This window comes from Patella vulgata, chromosome 5 (assembly GCF_932274485.2).
Source record: "Patella vulgata chromosome 5, xgPatVulg1.2, whole genome shotgun sequence".
In the NCBI taxonomy this organism is placed as follows: domain Eukaryota; kingdom Metazoa; phylum Mollusca; class Gastropoda; family Patellidae; genus Patella; species Patella vulgata.
In genome coordinates this window covers 19,956,016-19,977,124 of record NC_065883.2, presented here as the reverse complement: position 1 = coordinate 19,977,124, position 21,109 = coordinate 19,956,016, and positions in this window count along the sequence as shown.

The window sequence follows — 21,109 nt, the reverse complement described above, 5'->3', positions numbered from 1 at the left end:
GTTTGAGATTTAGAGAAAAAAAATAATTATTTGCTAGACCTCACCTGTAAAATTCCTATCTAATGGAGATAAATAAAGAAAAAATAGATGTATAGATTAATAAAACATGCATAAAACGAGTACAACCAGTACGTATCAATTACTATATTGATGATCGTGTAATTAATTAACTAAACGTCATTTGCATTATATTCCCCGGACATTTTTTTACTCATAGGTAATAAAATATAGCGTGTCTTATTGTACAATCACATGTTATGCACACCAGATTTGATTAACTTAAAGCGCAATTTATTCCATTTCCTCAGATGATAGAAGTTAACTAACCAACTGATCAAATTGATAAAAACACGTCCTGCCTGGTTTCCTTGTCATATTGACCGAGCGTGAACAGCATATTGTTCCAATCCTACATGATTAATTCGAAGATACGAAGCATGAACCAAGTTCTATCCTCTGATGATGTGAGGAGGAGAAAATGCCAGTATATATTATTAGGTTTATAAATCAAATATGGAACAAAAAGCATTCTTTTCGCGGTCATATTGGTTTTATTCCTTTAATCATGGGAATATAATTGAAATGCATTGAGCGTGTATTTAATTGTAGCTGGCATATTTAGTTTGTTGCTAATCGTGTCCAACGTCAGTTTAAGTAAACAACAATGTTCCATAGACTTTTTGTCCCCCACCACACATAGAAACATCTTTGGCTGGTTATCTTGTGATTATTGTGATTGATAAAGTTGTTTCGTTGGATGACGTGATATTGACCACCACACAGACCCCTTTATGCAAATTGCATGCAATATTCTACGGCTGATTTTTACCGCCCAACCCCGTCTCCTTACCAACAAAAACCCAACCCCAATCAAGCTGTCAACTGTTCAATATCTAGCTCTTTTACTAGTTTTTTTATGGTTATATCCACGATCGAAAACAAAACAATCACAACAGTTTATTGTGCCAGAAATAATCGGACTTAATTGTCCTACCGGTTCTAGCAAAGCAAGCGAAGCTATCACATTGAATCAAATGACAACTTCATTGTGGCTTAAATCAAAGCTAAACCTCTTTATAAAGTAGGTGTTTTCGTCATGTTTTTATTTTTGTTAGTAGGATTGCATATGTAAAGCAGGGCGGTTTCTCAAAGACAGTAACTATAATTCAAAGTATTAGATTGTTCACGAAACACAATAAAATAGCATCAGATATAGAAACACTGATATTACGTCATGGAAGTACGGAAAGTTTTCGAGTTTGCCATTGATAAGACTCGATCTTCTGGCCTACCGCACCAAATCATAGTCCATGGCTCTACCGATGAAACTGTGTCCCATTCATGATTGAATTCACATATACAATTAGCTGTTCGCGACCAGAATAAAAGCGACTTCCGGTTCAATGTAACATCAGCCCAAAAGTCATCTTAAAACCAATTGGAGCGATAAAGACATGAGTACTTCAAATCTTCTGTCAGCGATGTAATTAATTTCGAAGTATACTCGAAGACGTGTTCTCGTCTTGGACAATTCTTCCACCATCATTTATCAATATCCGGTTCATTATTATTTTGTACAAACATACTCCTGCACATATCTCAGTACATTCAACTTGGCTCTCGAAATACATGTTTTCAGAATGATCATTGTTTTGGAGGGAATGTTCATAAAGTTGAAGAATTGACAATAGCTTTGTCCCTATGTTTCTTGCAGACAAAATATTCATTAGCACAATGGAAATCAAAGCCTGGTTGTTCCGTTGAGCCATTTTTACCTTGTATGAAAGGTTTTGCCAAAGATATTGACCTTTACGAAAATGTTCACCGAGCATGCAAAATGATAAAGTAAGTCAGATAAAGAATTTGGTCGGTTGTAGAGTTTTAATGAGTGACCTAATCCTAATCAACGCGACTACTCCAGCACGCTTAGCTCATATACCGCCAGTCAAATGGAGCCTAACCTGGTGACAGTGTTTTCTTTTCAATTACCAGTTCTAAGCATCGCTACAATATATCTAGGAAGGTTACTTTAAGTCTGAAATTATTTTTGTCGTATTGACCGGATCTGATGTCAAGCCACAGGATAGATTCCATTAACGGATCAAATTGGATTTACACGTTTGACGTTTGACAAAAAATGTTGAAAAATTACATAATTGTCCATCTTGATATGTTTAGAAGTAATCTTCTTTGTAAATTACAAAACAAGTATTCCCTTGCAGTTTGCAGCTAACCGAACACCATTCTTCCGTGTAATATTTCAGTTTTAAGCTGCATGTCGATCGTTTAATCTAAAGAAATGCACTTTAATGTCATGTGATAATAAAATGCCATGCTGTATGTATACAGCACATTGTATCCAAAAAGATACACGACCCCTTGAGGCTATTTAACAGGAACGTTACCATACTTACAGGGGCGCCGGAATGGCGCGATGGCCAGGGTACCGAAAGATGGGGGGGGGTCTCTCCCCCAGGCCTCTGTTTAGAGCCCCCCTAGCATTCCAAATTTCAATATAAAACCCTTTAAAATACATGATAATGAAAGAGACAAAAGCCTGATTATTCACAATTTTCGTATCATGAGCAATTCATCTCATAAAAAATTCTTTTTAATTTGACATTCAATACACCAATCTTCATCAAGAAAATAGAATAAGCTTTTTGAACGTGACAGTAGATTTAGAGACACGATTCTTGCAAGAGCTTATTTATATTCAAGAGCAAGTGTTGACGAGACACTATAATGAGACTATAATTTACAGAAATAATTGATGCGCTGATCAGATTTCACAATAAGTTCAGATAATATTTTCACAATGTCTATTTCGTCCATTCTCAACTTGAGAATTTTAGCAAATAGTTTAAAAATGAATAAAATAGTAAAAAGGTTGAAAACTTTCATCATTAGGGCATGGGTATACATGTATACCCCAGAAAAGGCCAGGGTGCCATTTGTATACCCTGGTACCCGCGTTTCGGCGCCCCTGCATACCTAGATATTCAAACAAAAATTAGACAGAGATCTCAACTTGCTTGAACCGCCAGTATGATAATTATTAAATTTCAGATACATGTACATCACGACCGTTACAAAACACAAGCTGATACAAAGAAGTGGTGACCACTGATTTTGCATCAGGAATAAGGTCCGGTCGACTTAAAACTCCAGATTTATATCGTCAGGTGCCCCCCTCCCCCCGAACTACGCTGAGATATTCCTGAAAACGGTATAATATGCTTTTTATACTGATTGAGCTTTATGATTATAGAGCACTGATAGTACCTGATTAGCGTTCAACAATTGGGAAATGGATAAGAGTCATCATCATTGTTTATTTATCAGATCATGGTGTGATTAACTGACCACTTCGTATTTCCTTTGAAGTCGCTATCAGGCCATGGTATGTAAGGGTTATCGGCTGAGACAGAGGGGTTCAAGTTAGATGAACACACGAGCTCGTGCAAGGTTGTGTTCAATTGCGCGAGCTTGGGTGTTCATCTAACTTGACCCCGGGGGTCGAAGGTCGATAACTCACTTACACACTGGATTCTTTGTTTTTGTAAGAAGATGAATGAGTGAATGAAAATGGACGGATACGAGAGAGACGAAAATCAGAGGCCCTTTATCACACAAAATAATTTTACCAATTCGTCTATAACAGGTATCAATATATTATTTTGACTGTCACGTATTGTCGTTTATTCAGCAGATTGAGGGGGGGGGGGCATAACCTGAATATAGCCAGTGTATACCTGTTTATTTACGATGCATACAAATCAGATCATTCCAATGTCAGGTTTTTTAAATACAACTTTAAGGAATTTGGATTGGTATATGGATAAATGTATTTTAAGCCTTTCAGGTTTTCGGCACTCTTTATACGTCAACATGTCGTATATTTATGTCGCTCCCGTCCGGTGTCCACGCCCTGGAGGCTGAACAATTATGGTCAATTGACGAAGAATCCTATTGATTTTCAATGATTTCCGATAATGACTTACAGATTTGTGGCCCTTGATATTTAATGTTTTGAGTACTCAACGTCAGTATAGGGCAGAATTAGAAGCCAAACAAGTATGACAATTACTTAATGGGTTGTTATTCGTACTTATATTTTAATGTGTTGTAAATGTTTTCCTTGCCGACAAGGGGGGTTCGATGGCCGAATGGTTAGCGCGTGCGCGTTGTATCATAACGTCTGTCATTGAGTCAACTAGCGTGGTTTCCATTCCCCGGTAGTACGTAACAAGGTGTAGGGTAGCCTGTCCAACCTCGTGGGTTTTCTCGGGGTCCTCCCACTGCTAAAGACCCCTACGCCCAAACGAATTATTGAAATAAAATTGAACCATGTTAGTCCCGAAATTACCTCTTTTGTGTCGAGTGGACGTTAAACCCCATTTCTCTCTCCTTCCCCACAAAAGAAAAAATATACGACACCCTCATTGACTCCCCGGACGACTTAGCTGCTGTGGGCGTATGTTTCGTTGTCTGGCAACCTATCTTTAAAATCCACAACAGGCCAATGAATAATATAATAATTATTTGGTGTGAATGGGGTAGGGTGCCCCGTGGCCGAAACTTTTCCCTTCTAAAAGTTGTACTCGACACGTTGAATATGAACGCTTCAGTGCCGTAACTCTAATTGATTTCAGACGGACTAAGACTAGTAATTATTTCCCCTTATTTCATGATAAATAGACAATTTTTCCCTTAATTTTTTTCTCCCCTCTTCCTGCATTTTTGGGTTGACTTTTTGGTCTAGAATTGGAGAAAAGGGATCAAATTTGCAATTTCATAGCAGTTTTGGGTAATACTGATGATATTACAGCGGAGGGATAGGGGGTGTAAAGTGTCTTTCTGCAGAGCAATCATTGTGTCGGAAGTGAGATTTTCACCCCTGTCAACTTCAAATCTGTGTAGCAAAAGATCTAAATGGTCAACCCCCTACAAAATTATGATGAGGAGATTGCCAAATGTTGTCCCCATTGTGCCTATAAAGATTGGAACCAACGGAATGTTGAGCAAAAAGCTACAGCCTGTGATGTTACAGTCATTTAACATTGAAGTCAATGGGCAAATAATTGCTAGTCTGAGTCCTGATGATATAATGAAGCATGGCCGACTCGGGATGTTGATATTTTTTCAACGGCTTGTTTCCTGAAGTTTTGAATGGAAAGAGTCAGAAATGGTAAGAATACTGCTTTTTTATTGCCCAGCAGTAAGTTTTTTGACTATTTGGTATCAAAATAGCCATGATTGGGGGTATCCGTTGGTCGAGTGTGAATTTTGGGTTGTAAATGTGTAACATTTTGTTCACAATGATATCAAAACATGGTTAGGTCTAAATATTAAGGCCAACTCAACTGCAGATTTGGTCTAAAGTCTGAAATTCCGCAGTTTTCTGATGTATTATAGTGTTTGCAGAATGCCGCACAGCTCATCTGAAAATGCATAGATTTTCATATTCTTTGGCCAGGGAATTGCATCTATGTTTGTTTATTAGATAACAACAGATTTGTTTAAACTGCAGAAACATGTGAGGTATATAGGACTAAGACTAGTAATTATTTCCCCTTATTTCATGATGGGAGTTATAAATAGACAATTTTTCCCTTAATTTTTTTCTCCCCTCTTCCTGCATTTTTGGGTGGATTTTTTGGTCTAGAATTGGAGAAAAGGGATCAAATTTGCAATTTCATAGCAGTTTTGGGTAATACTGATGATATTACAGCGGAGGGATAGGGGGTGTAAAGTGTCTTTCTGCAGAGCAATCATTGTGTCGGAAGTGAGATTTTCACCCCTGTCAACTTCAAATCCGTGTAGCAAAAAATCTAAATGATCAACCCCCTACAAAATTATGATGAGGAGATTGCCAAATGTTGTCCCCATTGTGCCTATAAAGATTGGAACCAACGGAATGTTGAGCAAAAAGCTACAGTCTGTGATGTTACAGTCATTTAACATTGAAGTCAATGGGCAAATAATTGCTAGTCTGAGTCCAGACGAGTCTCGGGCTCTCTTTGTGTCTATAAATAGCCACAGCACGTGAAATTCTCAACACTTGTAATAACTATTACAGACGTAAAAAATCTATTGTTGACGATTCTGAATAGCAGTAATATTTAGCTTTTTGGTTATTACTGCAGCTTTAGAAATTATGCTCGTTTTATTTTTTAAATTGCTTTATCATTAACTAGACCGTTAGGAGTGGCATCTTTTGGTTTAGTACAAATAATATCTCTGAATAACGCGGGTTGGGCAGGAAAATGATACTAGCAGTAGTTTCAATATACTTTTACTAGGTTCTTAAAACAATTGTTGCGTCGCCCACCGGGCGTTATTTGTAAATTCAATTTCTTGTTCTAGCTTTCTGTCTTGATTATCCCGGCCTGTCAATCTGACGGAGAATGGTCGGTAAACTGGTTAAGTGAGTCTAATTTCAAAACAAGGGCACGTAACCTATTTTTTGATCAAAAGTGTCTGGATGTCATGGACGACACTCAGAACCATTTTTCAGTGTATTATTTATAGATGGTTAAATGGTCATATCTTATTAAGTACAACATGACCGTTTATTTAGTGACTATACGTGTGCGAAACTGGTTTAAAGCTTAGTATATATATAAGTATTGTGGTGTAATTGTCGAGATATTTGGAAATATTTATTTATGGTGGGGCAGCCTACCATCATGGCATAATGGGGTATGCTGCATTGACTGGAATACGTTTTACATTCACGATTTGTCAACCACAGAACAAAATAACCATGTGCGAAAAAAATAGCATGTGCGATGATGTAGGAAAGGTATTTTACAAGATTACAAATTATCTAAAACATGGCCAAACAGAAATTTATCCCAGTTCGCTAGGTTTTGTGTATTTGTTCCTTACACTATTGGATGCGTTTTCTAGCTAATGATACTATTTCACAATCTACATTGAAAAATATTTATTTATTCTTTTAACTGCATGTATTTATATTTTGTAACTAACACGGTGTTTCTTGTTATTTATAACACAGTGCACGCACGAAAATGCATGGTCTGTTTTGACAATCACCGGGTTAGTATGTTGGGGTGTTCATTTATATGAACACCTACATTTCCTGAAATGATCACCTGTGCACGTGCTAAAACAACACATTACAGGTTGATCAGTAACTTGAACACCCAAGTCAAAACAAAGAAATGAAATGAAATGAAATGGGGTTTAACGTCCTACTGTTCTGCTCCTATACTGGGCTAATGAAGACGGGCATACGCCATACAGTGTGCTATGAGGGAAATTTTGCCCGGGCAGCGGCACTATCGCCTACTCTTATATCGAATTCCAACTGCCAAGGGATCTTTTACGTGCATTCCAATGTATACGCGGGACCTCGGTTTTTCGTCTCATCCGAATGACTAGACAGCTGTCCTTGTCAGGCCCTCCGTTCTGCACCACTGACAAGGGAAAACCACGTTGGAAAATCCAGAGTCAAAACAAAGGGTCCAGTGTGTAAGATTAACTGACCAATACGTATGTACACAGATCATATGTAGCTTGTAAATGACATATGGGATTAATTACAAGTTTAACTAGAACTGCGATGCAGTAATGACGGGTTTCACCGGTGCCACATTACCCTGGAACTTATGTCACTTCCGGTGCCAGTTACCCAGCAATATTAATTTCATTTATACATTTGTTACCATGTGTTACATATGTCAAAAAAGTGATCCATACAAAATTTGTTACTAACTTACTGCTAAGTTAGCTGACTTTTTAATGGGAAATTTCTCAACAAGGGAAGATGCTAGAAGCAATTTTTGGACATCTATATGATCGTATTGATCCAATCTATATGTCCATTGGAATCAAATATCATAATGTTAAACGAATGATAAAAAAACTAACTTCAAAACAATTTGAAGGCTAATAATACAGTTTTTGCCAAAATTACATTACTTCCGGTGATAATAAAAATTTTACATTAATTCCATGAAAATATAAATGGCATAAGGCCTCACATGGTGAAATTTTTATGATAATCGACTAATAATTGACACTTTTATAGACCAAAACCTATATCTCTGCAACCGAACAAATTAGAAACCTTTTTGTGATATCTGTATGGTCGTATGGGTTTTTGCTCAAATGTCGTCATTTTCAGTGACAGTGAAAATGTTAAATTGGATTGACCTAGTCAAAGGTGGCATGAGGCATCACATGGTAACAAAAATTGAAAATCGAACGATAATTGACTCTTTTACATGCACAATAACGTGAAAAGTGACGCATGCAAAATTGCCTATTTCTTTGCAAATGCGCATATTACAATCTAATTTTGACATACGTTGTCCTCGTATTGATTAATGCTACAAAATTATGAAAGTTGCGTTGAAATAATTTAAAATATGAAGACGATGAATGGGTTGGCGCAAATACAAAACTGATATAAAAAAAACCCCAAAAACTAAGCCCGACATATTTTGCGCCTGTAGTAGGAGCATTCATTTTCATTGATAAGATTTGTAGAAATTAAGATTTTTCCTTCGGAAAAGACCTCCCGACCCGTCAAAATTTAAATTTTAGCCAAAATTTCGTCACTTCCGGTGCTGACAGAAAACTTTATAGGTAGAGAATTTGCACGAAGGAGTATATGAGCTTTTGTTTTATACGAATCGGGCAATAAATAATTAATTTAGAACCCATAAACTGTAATAAAAATGCGAAAAGTCTTAAAAAGTGATCCTGACGAAATTGGTTATTTCTTTGCAGGAGAAGATGCTAGAAGCTATTTTTTGACATATTTATGATCGTATTAATCCAATCTATATTTTCATTGGAATGAAATACCATAATGGTAAACGAATACTAAATATAACTCACTTCAAAAAAATATTTGTTTTGAAGGCCAAAAATACAGTTTTTGCTAAAATGACATTACTTCCGGTGATAATGAAAATGAAAATCGAATAATATTGACATTGTTATAGACCAAAAACCTTGAAAAGTGACTAGTAGAAAATCGTCTATTTCTCTGAAACCTTAAAAGTTAGAACCCATTTTGGGGTATCTATATGGGTTCATTCTATTTGTTGATTGAAATTAAATATCATACTTTTAAACAAATAACATATACGACTCATTTGAAAAAAATATCGGTTTTGAAGGCTAAAATTCAGTTTTTGTCCAAATGACGTCACTTCCGGTGACAGTAAAGGTGTTAAAATGGTTTAATCTAGTCAAACGTGGCATTCGGCATCAAATGGTGAAAGAAAATTGAAAATTGAATAATAATTGATTCTTGTACAGGCAAAATAGCACGAAATGTGACTCATGCCAAATTGCCTATTTCTCGACAACTGCTGATATTACAAACAAATTTTGACATACATTCTCTTTGTATGGGTTATTGCTACGGGGTTATGAAAGTTACGATGTTATATTTTAAAATATGAAGACGGTGGATGGGTAGTAAGTAGCTTAATTTTACACCTTTTTTCACCTTTTAATCGAAATAGCCCGAAAACGAAATCGAAATTAAAAAAACTGAGTCCGATGATTTGTGCGCCTTTGCATGGCGTATACTTTTGGTAATATCAAATTTTGAAAAAATAATATTTGCTTTCAAAAAGTTGTACCGAACTGTCAAAATTGTAGTTTTTGCTGATTTTACCTCACTTCCGGTGCCGACACGAATCTTTACCGGTAACAAAAAAAATATGAACTTTCTTTTGTACAAATCGAATAATAAATAATTAATCTAGGACTGAAAAACTGAATTAGACAATGGCGGCCAAGGAAAATTACGGACACAAAAAATGTTGACATTTTTAGTCAAATCGGATAACTCTTCAACCCTGGTTAAAATGCCATATAAAAATATTTATAAATAAAAAATTTTTTTGTAAAATTTTAAATTTTCGAAATTTGGCGCTTAATATCTCCGAAGATTCGTCGACAATCAAAAATCAAAAGTAACACAGCTATGTGCCTGGTCTCCGGCTATGTCAAAATGCATCATATGTTAAAATTCGATGATTATTGTTAATACTACGGCATTTTTTAAAAAAAAACGACAACTTCGGTGATTTCGGACATTTCTCATTGTCACAAAATGACAAAATATCTTTAATCTCTAAGTCACACCCACTTTCCCAATAAAACCGAAGAAATCGTATCGATCCGACATGTAGTTTCTGAGATACAATCAAATTGGAAAAAAAAAATAATAATAATAAGAATAATCTTAACAAAAACAATAGTGTTTCACGCAAGCTTCGCAGTGTGAAACCCTAATTAGAACACACACAGTTCGTGATGAACAGAAGTATATACAGAGTTGAAAAGTCAATACCATATATTATCAAAAACCAGCTGGGGGTCAATAAGTTCTATACATGTACATCTAAATGATCGTTCAATTTGATAAAAGGTATAGAACACTTTTTCACACGCGTCCAATTCACATAGCCTATGCGAGCCGCGGTTGCACATTGAGTACGACACTGGTCCACTAGCCTGGAGGTCTCGGGTTCGCTCCGGGAATTTCCGGTGTGGTTTCTTTTGCCAGTGGTGCAGGACTGAGGGCTTGACCAGGACAGCTGTCTAGTCGTTTGGATGGGACAAAAACCCGAGGTCCCGTGTAAGGGACCCTTAACAGTGGGAATTCGCTAGACGAGTAGACAGAATGTCCCTCATAGCACACTGCATGGCGCATGCCCGTCTTCATTAGTCAAGTCGTTGCAGAAAAGTAGGCCGTTAAACCCAACTTCACTTCACATAGCCCACGATGACAAGTGTGCTAATTCATCATGGCAGGCAATGGATGAGTATTTTCACGTAAATTTGGCGATGACTTTATGGTGCTTTTTTGTTAAGATGGTGGAGCTAGTGTCATTTGAATACATGAACGTTTTCACAATCATTTAAGTACAGACTTTAATATTCCAAAACAAATGAAAGGTCCATATTGACTAATCTGAACCCCGAATTCTAACAGACAGAATTACTTGTTTTGTTTTGTTTAACTGAGTATTTCTTGTCTGCTTCTTTGTTGTTATAGACTATGCCGTTTTATCTTTAATACTTCTGGATCTCGCAAAATATGTCGATATTTTCCGCTAAGTGTTCTAATCCTTTCACAGTTACACAATAAAAGGACTTTTTAAAGCGAATACAAGCATTTATCTAGCGTCCACGCTAAGGCCATTATACATAAAAAAAAGTTAATCGTTAACAGGAAAGTAGTTATTGTCGAACGATCAATGCGATGGATTTAGAATGTAAAAAAAAATATTTTCAATGTTTCTTTGTTCCTTGAACATATATAAAAGAGCGGAAAGAAAGTTGTAAGCCTCTGTCTTGCAGTATTTATTTAACGGAGGTAAATTCAACAATGGCTAAAAGAAACATTGTAACAATACAAATTTATATCTTGTTGAAAATGAGGGATTCATTTAAGAATTCAGTTATTAATAAATTTTATTTTCGCTGGCAGGTACATGAATATATACCACGGATTTAGTACTTGCAATGGTTATTGCTTTTAGCACAGCGTGGATTTTACATGTAATTGTTACTGTACTATTGATATTTCAGATTTGATCATGTTTTTGCGGTGATGTTAATAACTTACGCTCGAGTGTTAGAGGGGTGTCAAATACAGCTTTTATTAGGTTATTTTAAATTGCTTTCAGGATGATTATGGGATTTAAAAGTGATATTCTAAACATTGAACATTAGGCTCTGAGTCACTGGACTTGATTTGAATCCTTGCTAACAACAGTATTGTAAAATCTGAATCTCTAATAGAATAATAGTGCAAAAATGGTTCCATTGCGTTCAGTTTTATTTTTACAAAGATAAGATAAAGCGAAGTTCCATCAGTGTAAATATTATACTTTAAAGGACAATACGATAGCACTGGTTAAAAACATTCCAAATATAATTTTAACACAGAGATGATTGCTACGATAGATGTGTTATTAAGATTTCAAGAAGCGGAAATGACGAACGCCAAAGGAAACACGAGGTATCCTTCTATATAACTGACTGAAGTGACGAATCATAACAGATACATGGGAGAAATTCTGCTCACTAATAATTCCTTCGAAGACCAAAAGTTGTTATGTGAGGATGTGAGAGGATATCTGTTAAATTCAAAAAAGTAATTGAACGTTACTAGATAAGGGAAAACGAAAAAAATAGAAATAGTCCGTACATTCCCTTGTTTTTATTCATTCTATACTTAATAAAAACATGGTAATGCACGGACTTTTCTATTTTTCTCGTTTTCTATTATCTAGTGACAGTCAGTGGTGCAGGAAAGGGGGGGGGGGCTGACAGCGCTGTCTAGACGTTCAGATGGGACGAAAAACCGAGGTCCCGTGTACAAATTGGCGTGCCCGTAAATGATCCCTTGGGTAAAATTTCCCTCGTAGCCCAGTCAGAACAGAACAGTAGGACGTTAAACCCCATTTCATTTGCATCTAAATACCCAATAAGAGATAGCATAGAAATACAATACATGGACATATATGACAAAAAAACAAATTATATTTACATGTATCAAATCGGTTTGTAAGGTAAAGTAGGACGTTACCCTGGTTCATTTCAATACAAATACAAATCGAACACTAACGTCTGGTAGCACTGTACGAGAGCTGTGGAACAAAGTTTAGAACATGTATTTCAGCGTTACAGAATCTCAAGTTTTTCATTTCTTTAACTCGTATTCACCCCGCGTTTATGTGTAGGATAAAGCACGAGACTGAGGTTATGTTGGGGAAAGAAAGACTGAAGAAAATAACTCGAGAAAAGAAAAACCGAGGCCTGTAGGCCGAGGTTTTTCTGTCGAGGGTTTTTTCTGGAGTCTTTCGGATGGGACGAAAAATGGGTTTAACGTCCACTCGACACAAACTAGATGATTTTGGGACTAACAAATGGTTCAATTTTATTTCAATAATTCGCTTGTGCGTAGGGGTCTTTATCATTGGGAGGAAACCGGAGGACCCGGAGAAAACCCACGGGGTTGGACAGGCGACCTTACTCTTTGTCACGTACAACCGGCGATTCGAAACCACGCCAGTTGACTCAATGACAGGCCTTATGATACAGCGCGCGCGTGCTAACCATTCGGCCATCCAACCCCTCTGGGACGAAATACCGAGGTCACGTGTACACATTGGAGTGCACGTAAAATATCCCTTGATAGTTGGAATTCGATATAAGAGTAGGCCGTAGTGCCGCTGTCCGGACAAAATTTCTCTTATAGCACACTGTATGGCGTATGCCCGTCTTCATTAGCAGAACAGTAGGGCGTTAAACTCCATTAACTTTCACAACGAAAACGACCATACGCCATAGATTGCTCTACACTCTACTTTTGTTTCTGTTGCCAACTGACAGCGACTATTTAATGTGCACCCCATGGTATAATCGACACCTCCGTTGTTGTCCCCGCCTGGTCCTCCGCCACTTTCATGCATGTGGACAGGAGCTTCGGGTGGTCAAATACATTCTAAAATATTTTATTGAGGCCCAAAATTTTCTATTATTGCGATGCTCAGGAAAAACAGTTATTTATTGTTTGAATATATGAGTACTACAATACTCTGGATATTAACAACATCAATACCATGGTTTGGTATCTATCACCCGCCTTCGTTAGCTCAATCTGTGCAGAAAGAGCAGGACGTTAACCCTATTTCATTCCATTTGGAAATAACTTTCAAGGAACCGCTAAATGTCTATTATTTACTCTTGAATTTTGAGATTAAATGTTTGCTTGATAAAGGAACACTAATCGACGCTGAAATTAAAATAAAATTGCGACGGTGATAAGCCGCGTGTTGAAATCTCATTTCTATTCTATTTTGGTATAAATAAACCCATGAATGTCCTCATAAACAGGAACATTTGAAAATAAATGTTGACTTACTGAAACAACACTAATGGGCGCGACGATATGTCAATCAGATTAGAAAGATAAGCTCTCTTGAGACAATAAAAAATTTGTGTAATGTTTTGTATAATGTTTTTGTAAATATAAAAATAAGTCTTTTGCTTATGCTTATTCTCAAGACATTTACTTCCATGTTACTGTGTTTACCCCAACTGTTTTAGTAGACGTATGAAAATGCCAACGTTCATTGTTTTCAAATAACAAGTTTGTAAACATGGGAGAGGCATCCAAACGTTAGCATTAAATTAAGAAAATACATTCAGACACGAATAAGTAAATCTAGATTATGTTTTCTGGTATTCACATATCCAGGAAAAATTCCACCTTCATCTTTTACGTAGTTATATTCCTTTTGATAATATGTGATATTTTGCGCAATGTACATGTCATCTATAAATGTCAACACCCACGTGGAATGTTCAATTAATAATTGAACTTCATTAAACAGCAAGTATAAACCTATTAATTTAAAACACATTGTGTTTTCTAATATTATATTTTAGTTTAAGTATGATGTATGAATTAATCACCGAAATTATCCCCGAGGACAAAATTCTCGCTAAAATTATAAGCAGGGCTGTTTACGGGATAAATACAGATGTATTTTCTGCATTCATAATTAACCACGAACCCACTGCACGCAATAGAACTATCTTTTACGAAATCATAGCTAGTCAAACCGGAGACACCTATCGACATTTAAGGTTATGCTATTTTTCTAAATCGATTGATGCACCTAATTGTTATGAACTGTCAATTCGAAACTTCTCAGAAAAACCAGCAACAGAATGAATATACTGTTCGTATTTTGTTATAGAACATAGTTTATTTTACCTATACATAACTAATTATATTTACATCTAATCAAAGTATTATATTATATTATATTATATTATATTATATTATATTATATTATATTATATTATTATAGCTTCTAACATACGGAACCAATACGTCTTGGAGGGAAATAGAAATTGGGTCTGGCAAATTTACACAAGACGATTTGAAAGACTATTGGTATCGTGGATTTGTAGTTTAAGGTCATTCAAACCATTTTGTGTTGAAAAACAGGGACACTTATTCTGTAATTTCAAACGATAACACGTCTATTGGTGCAGTACGCCTATTATTTTACCTTGACCTGAGACAAATTAAAGGACGCAAAGTTTTATTCTTTGGAAATGCGGTAGGTTCGTTTAGATAAATTGCCCAAATTCCAAAGATACGTGTTTTTATGGAGATTGAAGGTTTTATTGAAAATCAGAAATATGTCCTGGTTTACAGGAACGAAATACAATTATATATCTACTTATTTGAAAACAATTGTCCGTATCCCATTGTACTACTTTTCAGAATAAACAAAATTCTTGTTTGATCGCCAGTCATTCAACTTCCTGCCCGATGGGTGAGCATAATCATATTTATAGTGTAGGAGATTTGCATGCAACCCAAGATCATTCCAGGCAGAAGGTAGCAAAATTAACGTGACAATTTATGAAATCGTTTGCTTCCCCCCAAAAAAAATATTGATTGTGGTTATAAATATGTCAGATATCCATACAAATATCATGTCCATTATATTTTTAAAAAATACATGAATAAAACTTGCTGCATTGTAGTTAGTTATATGTATAAATGCGAAAATCACAACAGGTTTTCTCAAATAAAGCAGTACACATTTCTTGCATCAATGGACATCTCAAATAATATTATTGTTATTTTCAAATAAAACCGCACCATACCAGTGTCTATAAATTATTCTTGAAATTGATTATATATACATTTATTTCTTTTGCTTACATGTACTTACGCTAGCTATTGTAATAAATACCAAACGATATTGATATTTATGTAATATTATTGGGTTTTTTTGTTATCAATGTTTCATTAAAAACGTTATACACTGAATTTGAACAATAGCCTTTTCAATAGCGATGTCAATCAATAGAAATATTCTTTTTATTCTGTAGATTTTCGATAAGATTAATGTTTGTAACACCTGTCTTGTTCTAACCAACCTATTTAATACGCGGACAAAACTAGACCTATGTCTTGTAGACTGCATGTATAATATCTAAAGATGTTGAAGAGATATTGAATGATTGGGGATATTAGTCATAATATCCCGAAACATTAAACATGTAATGCGTAGTTTGAGATACTATCCCGAAAAATTAAACAAGTGGTGCGCAATTTGGTGTATAGTTAATTAACCAAGTAGTGTATTATTTGGTGTATAGGTAATTAATACCCCCGTCAGACTGGGGTGGCGTCCTTACTGCGACGGAAAATGGTCGCAGAGCGCGTCAAGATCGCCATAAGCGCGGTAAAAGCGTGCTGGAAACGCCAGATATTGTGCTGTGGTATCCATGGTCGTGAATGATCGCCGAGTCACGGCGTTTGTTTTAAGCATATCAAAAACAAACGCCAAGGTTCTGCGATCTAACCTGGAAAGTTGTAATTCCCCGATCCGACCGGGGTGGCATACTGCGCTGCAGCGACCAGAAAATGCACCAGGTCACCGGCAAACGTGAACACAACGTGCGAAAATGTCCCAAAACAAGTAGTGCATGATGTGGAATACTAATCAATTAAACTAGTAACGCATGACTTGGAATAGTACGAGTCATAATATCTCGAAATATCCAATAACCAATGCACAAAGTGGGATACCTATCAGAATACCCTCACAAATTAAACAAGTTATCCATGATTTTGGATGCCAGGTATGATATCTCAAATAAAATTATCATACACGTATTGCATGATTTTGGGGACAAGTCTAATTATCAGTGAACCAATTGATACAGGGTTTCACGGATACCAGTCCAACAGAATCAAAATGGAAGAATTCAATGTTACGTTTCTTATGTAAGAAATGACAAGATTACAGTATTATTACATTGATATCACGCATTCAGTGGTACGTTTAGATTTATTTGGCGGGGAGTGGGGGCATGGAGTGGATTAATAGAGATTGACGTCATACTGTTCTACCCTGACTGGACTAATGAAGACGGATATTGAAATAAGAAACCAATTTCTTGTTGTAAACGTCACAAGAAACGTAAACCGAAAGTAAGTTCAAATACCTGTAAAAGTAAAACACAACTTTATCTCATAAACAATTGTAAAATACGAAGGAAACTGTGACTTACTTCATAAACATAACAACTCCAACTCTTGCAATATCCTGCGATACACATTTCCAACACTCAACGACTAATTCTTTCTGTCTTTCGGTGAATTCGGGTCTCAGTTCTGCACGCCCCTTCCCGCCATCCTCAGTGTCATGAGAAGGCAGATATTTCTTAGCACTTTTTCTTAATTTTTTACTTTCTCCATTCATTAACTTTCCTTTCAACTTTTTAGAATGGAAGCACCCCATGATCGAAATGTATGTCAAAAACTGCCGTTATCGCTTCTCGACGATCATCTGTAAGTGACAAAGCGACATACTATTTCTCTTTGGGTTGCGTGATGCGTCCATTGATTCAGAAATGCAACGATTGGCTTTACTGTACGCTATCAACTAACTACATGTATATCTTGTATGTAACACTGATACAGTATAGACAAACTGTAAGTCGGTGGTCTACATCATATTGTTATAGTTAGTCCTGGAGCACACGACATCTACTATTTTAACGTCACTTCCCGTATACCTCGCGCTTATTGACTATCAAAACTTGACATCAGGCATCCTTCAACAAATGATGTTCTTGATTCACAGGGTAATTCCCAATTATGTGTTTTTGATGACTCGTCTGTTAAAGCTACGTAACTACCCCGTAAGCGGCATTAAAGACAGAATTCTATTGAACAGAATCGCTTTCTGCTAATCAATAGAAGTTTATCGTATCGCCAGAACACGGTAGTGACTCTGTCCTTTAGCGAAATGGTTTTTAAAAAAGGACATAACAAGACTATAAAATAATGTATATGAGGCTGATTGATTTATTTAAGACAAACTCGAGTACTGGATATTAGTTCTCTGTGATAACATCGCACTACTTACTGAAGGTATTAGTTTTGTCTCTTATAGCCTATCGGTTGATATGTAAAACTAAATGACTTTCTTGAAATTCAGTCACGCTCATCTTCCTTCCAAACGGCTGTAAGGCACTGTAAGTAGACGTCAGACAAAAGCTATAAAAAAACCCAATCAAAGTGATAATTTTTATTCGGACAAAAGGGAACAAATCTATTTTTTTTAAAAAGCTCGTGTGCCAGTATGTGCTTTAGTGCCATAAAAGACACTATGCAAATGAAAAGACCATTGAAATCGAACAACGACTAAAAGAAAAACTGGCATAAGATTCGTTTGAATCGGCATCAAAACAAACACTGACATTTGCCGTCCGTCAGATTTACTTTATTCGACGAGTTTGCAGTTTATTGTTATAACTATGCGAACTCCTCGAATAACATGGTTGCATGTGCTATATTACTTCTTACGCGTAGTACCCCAGACATCACATCCAGCTGTGTATGTGGGTTCGTGTAGCAAATCCCGTTTGACACACTACTCGGTTGGTTTGGATACATTTTGTCTGAGGGGCTGGGAGAGGAGGGAGATCTCGGGTTTAAGGTTCGATTCCTGGGGTTGGCCGAAAACGTTCCTCCATATTTTAAAGCACGTTAACGTCCCTGCTGGCAATCGAATACAAGTAGGCCGTGATGCCGATGAAAGTTGGTAAACTCCATTTCATTTCATTTTACTTTGGATGATTATATCCCGTCTTAAATTCCTACACGGTATTTGAAGTAATATTGTTAATTAGTTCCACATGTCAGTTATTCATTGTTCTTAATGAGAGCAATATAACCCAATTTAGAAAATAACGAATAAGCCAATTGGTATTAGGTTGACTATAAGGAGGATATTATTTCAAGGTAAATGAGAAATTATTGTAATAAAAGTCGTTTGCTATTTCAGCAATCCTACAATCATGTTTTATTTATTGTGTAGGACCCGACACTTTTTATGACGATCAAATGGCAAATTGAGATGAAAGACATGGTTCATACACCACATAAGTAACACTTAAACGATACACTTACCAAAGATTTTTTAAATACATCAAGAAGGTACCAAAGAAGACGAAAATGTAAAAAGTGAACGGACAGGCGGGTTGTGCAGCATGTGTTGACGTCATGGGCCATAATATCAAACTTTAAAAAACCCCATTAAAATAGTAGAACAATATTATAAACATACGTGTGACTTAATCTGGAAATTTCTCAAGAATGATATTAAAGTTGCAGTGCAAGATAATACTGCTATCCAAATGACTTTGAGTGACCCTGTAAGTCCACGTCTGTGGTGCCCGTGGAAAGGTCTGGACTATAATATTTAAGAAATGTAAATGTTGCATTGTTTGGTGTGTCTGCTATTCTAGAAAGTAATAGACATTTGCAAGTTACTGCTGTATTTAATTAACCCCTGGCAAAGCTTACAAATGGTATCGAATGGTCGTTCAACACTGAAAGTAAATTAAAAATGGATAATAAATGATGTGATTGATAGACAAAACACATGGTTCTCAATGAGAATATAGTCAAATCCTGCAATTTATAATACTCGTTAGACAAGGTAGTATTACCCACTGTAGAGTTGTGAATTATCCATTGTACCCTGCCACAGGAGGATATGCATGCGTATTTATTATTTTATATTCTTTGAAATGGTAGTATAAAATGAAAAAAATGTTTTTTTTTATTTAAACCACTATTGTAAGGACTATTGATACCATTATAGAAACCCTTTGCCTGTTCATCATGTTAACATCTATTAATCCCAGTGATTATAGAGAAATTTTATGAATACGTTATAACTGTTAAACAACCTTATTAGTTGTTTGATAAATATCGATCGCAGTAAATACATTTATCTATTAAACACGAAAATTATATACAAGATGAGTAGTAAGTGGGTTAAATCTCTTAGGACTTAAAATAAATGTCATTTACGAAAATAGAAAGTAAATTGCATAGCGATATTATGATTTTAGTACTCTAGGCATAATCAAACCTTAAATTAAAAAGAACATCCTTGGTTACATAATTTTTTTTTATATATTTATGCTCCAGAATTAAAGATGTTTTATAATAAAAGCTATTAAAAACCTTTTTTTGAAATTTCTCTATATAACTTTAAGCTATACAAATTTAGTTTTAGACATTAATTAGCTTTGCTTAGAATACTTAGTTGTAAAGCACAAAACAACTTCACTAAAGAACATTTTAGCGACACAATCATCAAAATTGAAGATATTACATAACATTAAAGGGTTAGTTGGAGTATATTTAGATCAGCTATTCGTGTACATAAAAGATCAAATTAAATATAACTGGTCAACACTGTTTCTTACGCTGTACACTTTCTCCGTAAAATATTTTATCCAGGTGGTTACAATATATTTATGAGTTGGGGATCTTGAGGGGGAGGGGGTATACCCATAGGAATACCAAAATCAGACATCTACAAAACTCAAAGCCAGTTGTAGATTGTTAGAAAGTTCAGATTCGTAGATAGCAGAAACCCATGCCTAGGAGATAAGATGCGTATCGATACCTTTAAAACAATAAAAATAGCACCGTTTAAGTTTATTTACCAAGTTACTGGAATAAACATTAACTATCGCTTACAATGTTTAAGTATACAAATTAAATCACTTCTTCTAAATAGTCGTTTTTGAACGGATGTCCTCACACAGTTTGGTATAACCTCTCATTAGTCTTTCGATGAATTGTCAAGGAGCCGAAGCTCATCGGCGTTGTAGCTGTTACCACTTTTTACTTCAGTCGGTAACTAGTAATGATTTCCTTATGTTACGTCACGTCCGAAATCTTTTTTTAAAGATCAACCATACCAAAATTATGTTTGAAATCTGTTTAACCATTTCTATTATATGTAAAATCTGTGGCGCTGATAATCTATATTATGGTCGCAACTGTAGTTATAATAAAGTTTTAAATCATGACATTTAATACATGTCTCCGTCATCTTAAAATCTTTTTATTTTGCGTTTTAAGAGTATAATTAAGCAATCGAATGTAATAAAGAGTTTAGTGTCGCCGGATTCTTTCAGTCGACTGCTCAACGTGAATGGAATGTTTAAGGATCTAATTGGCAAAGGGAGGGGGCGGGAT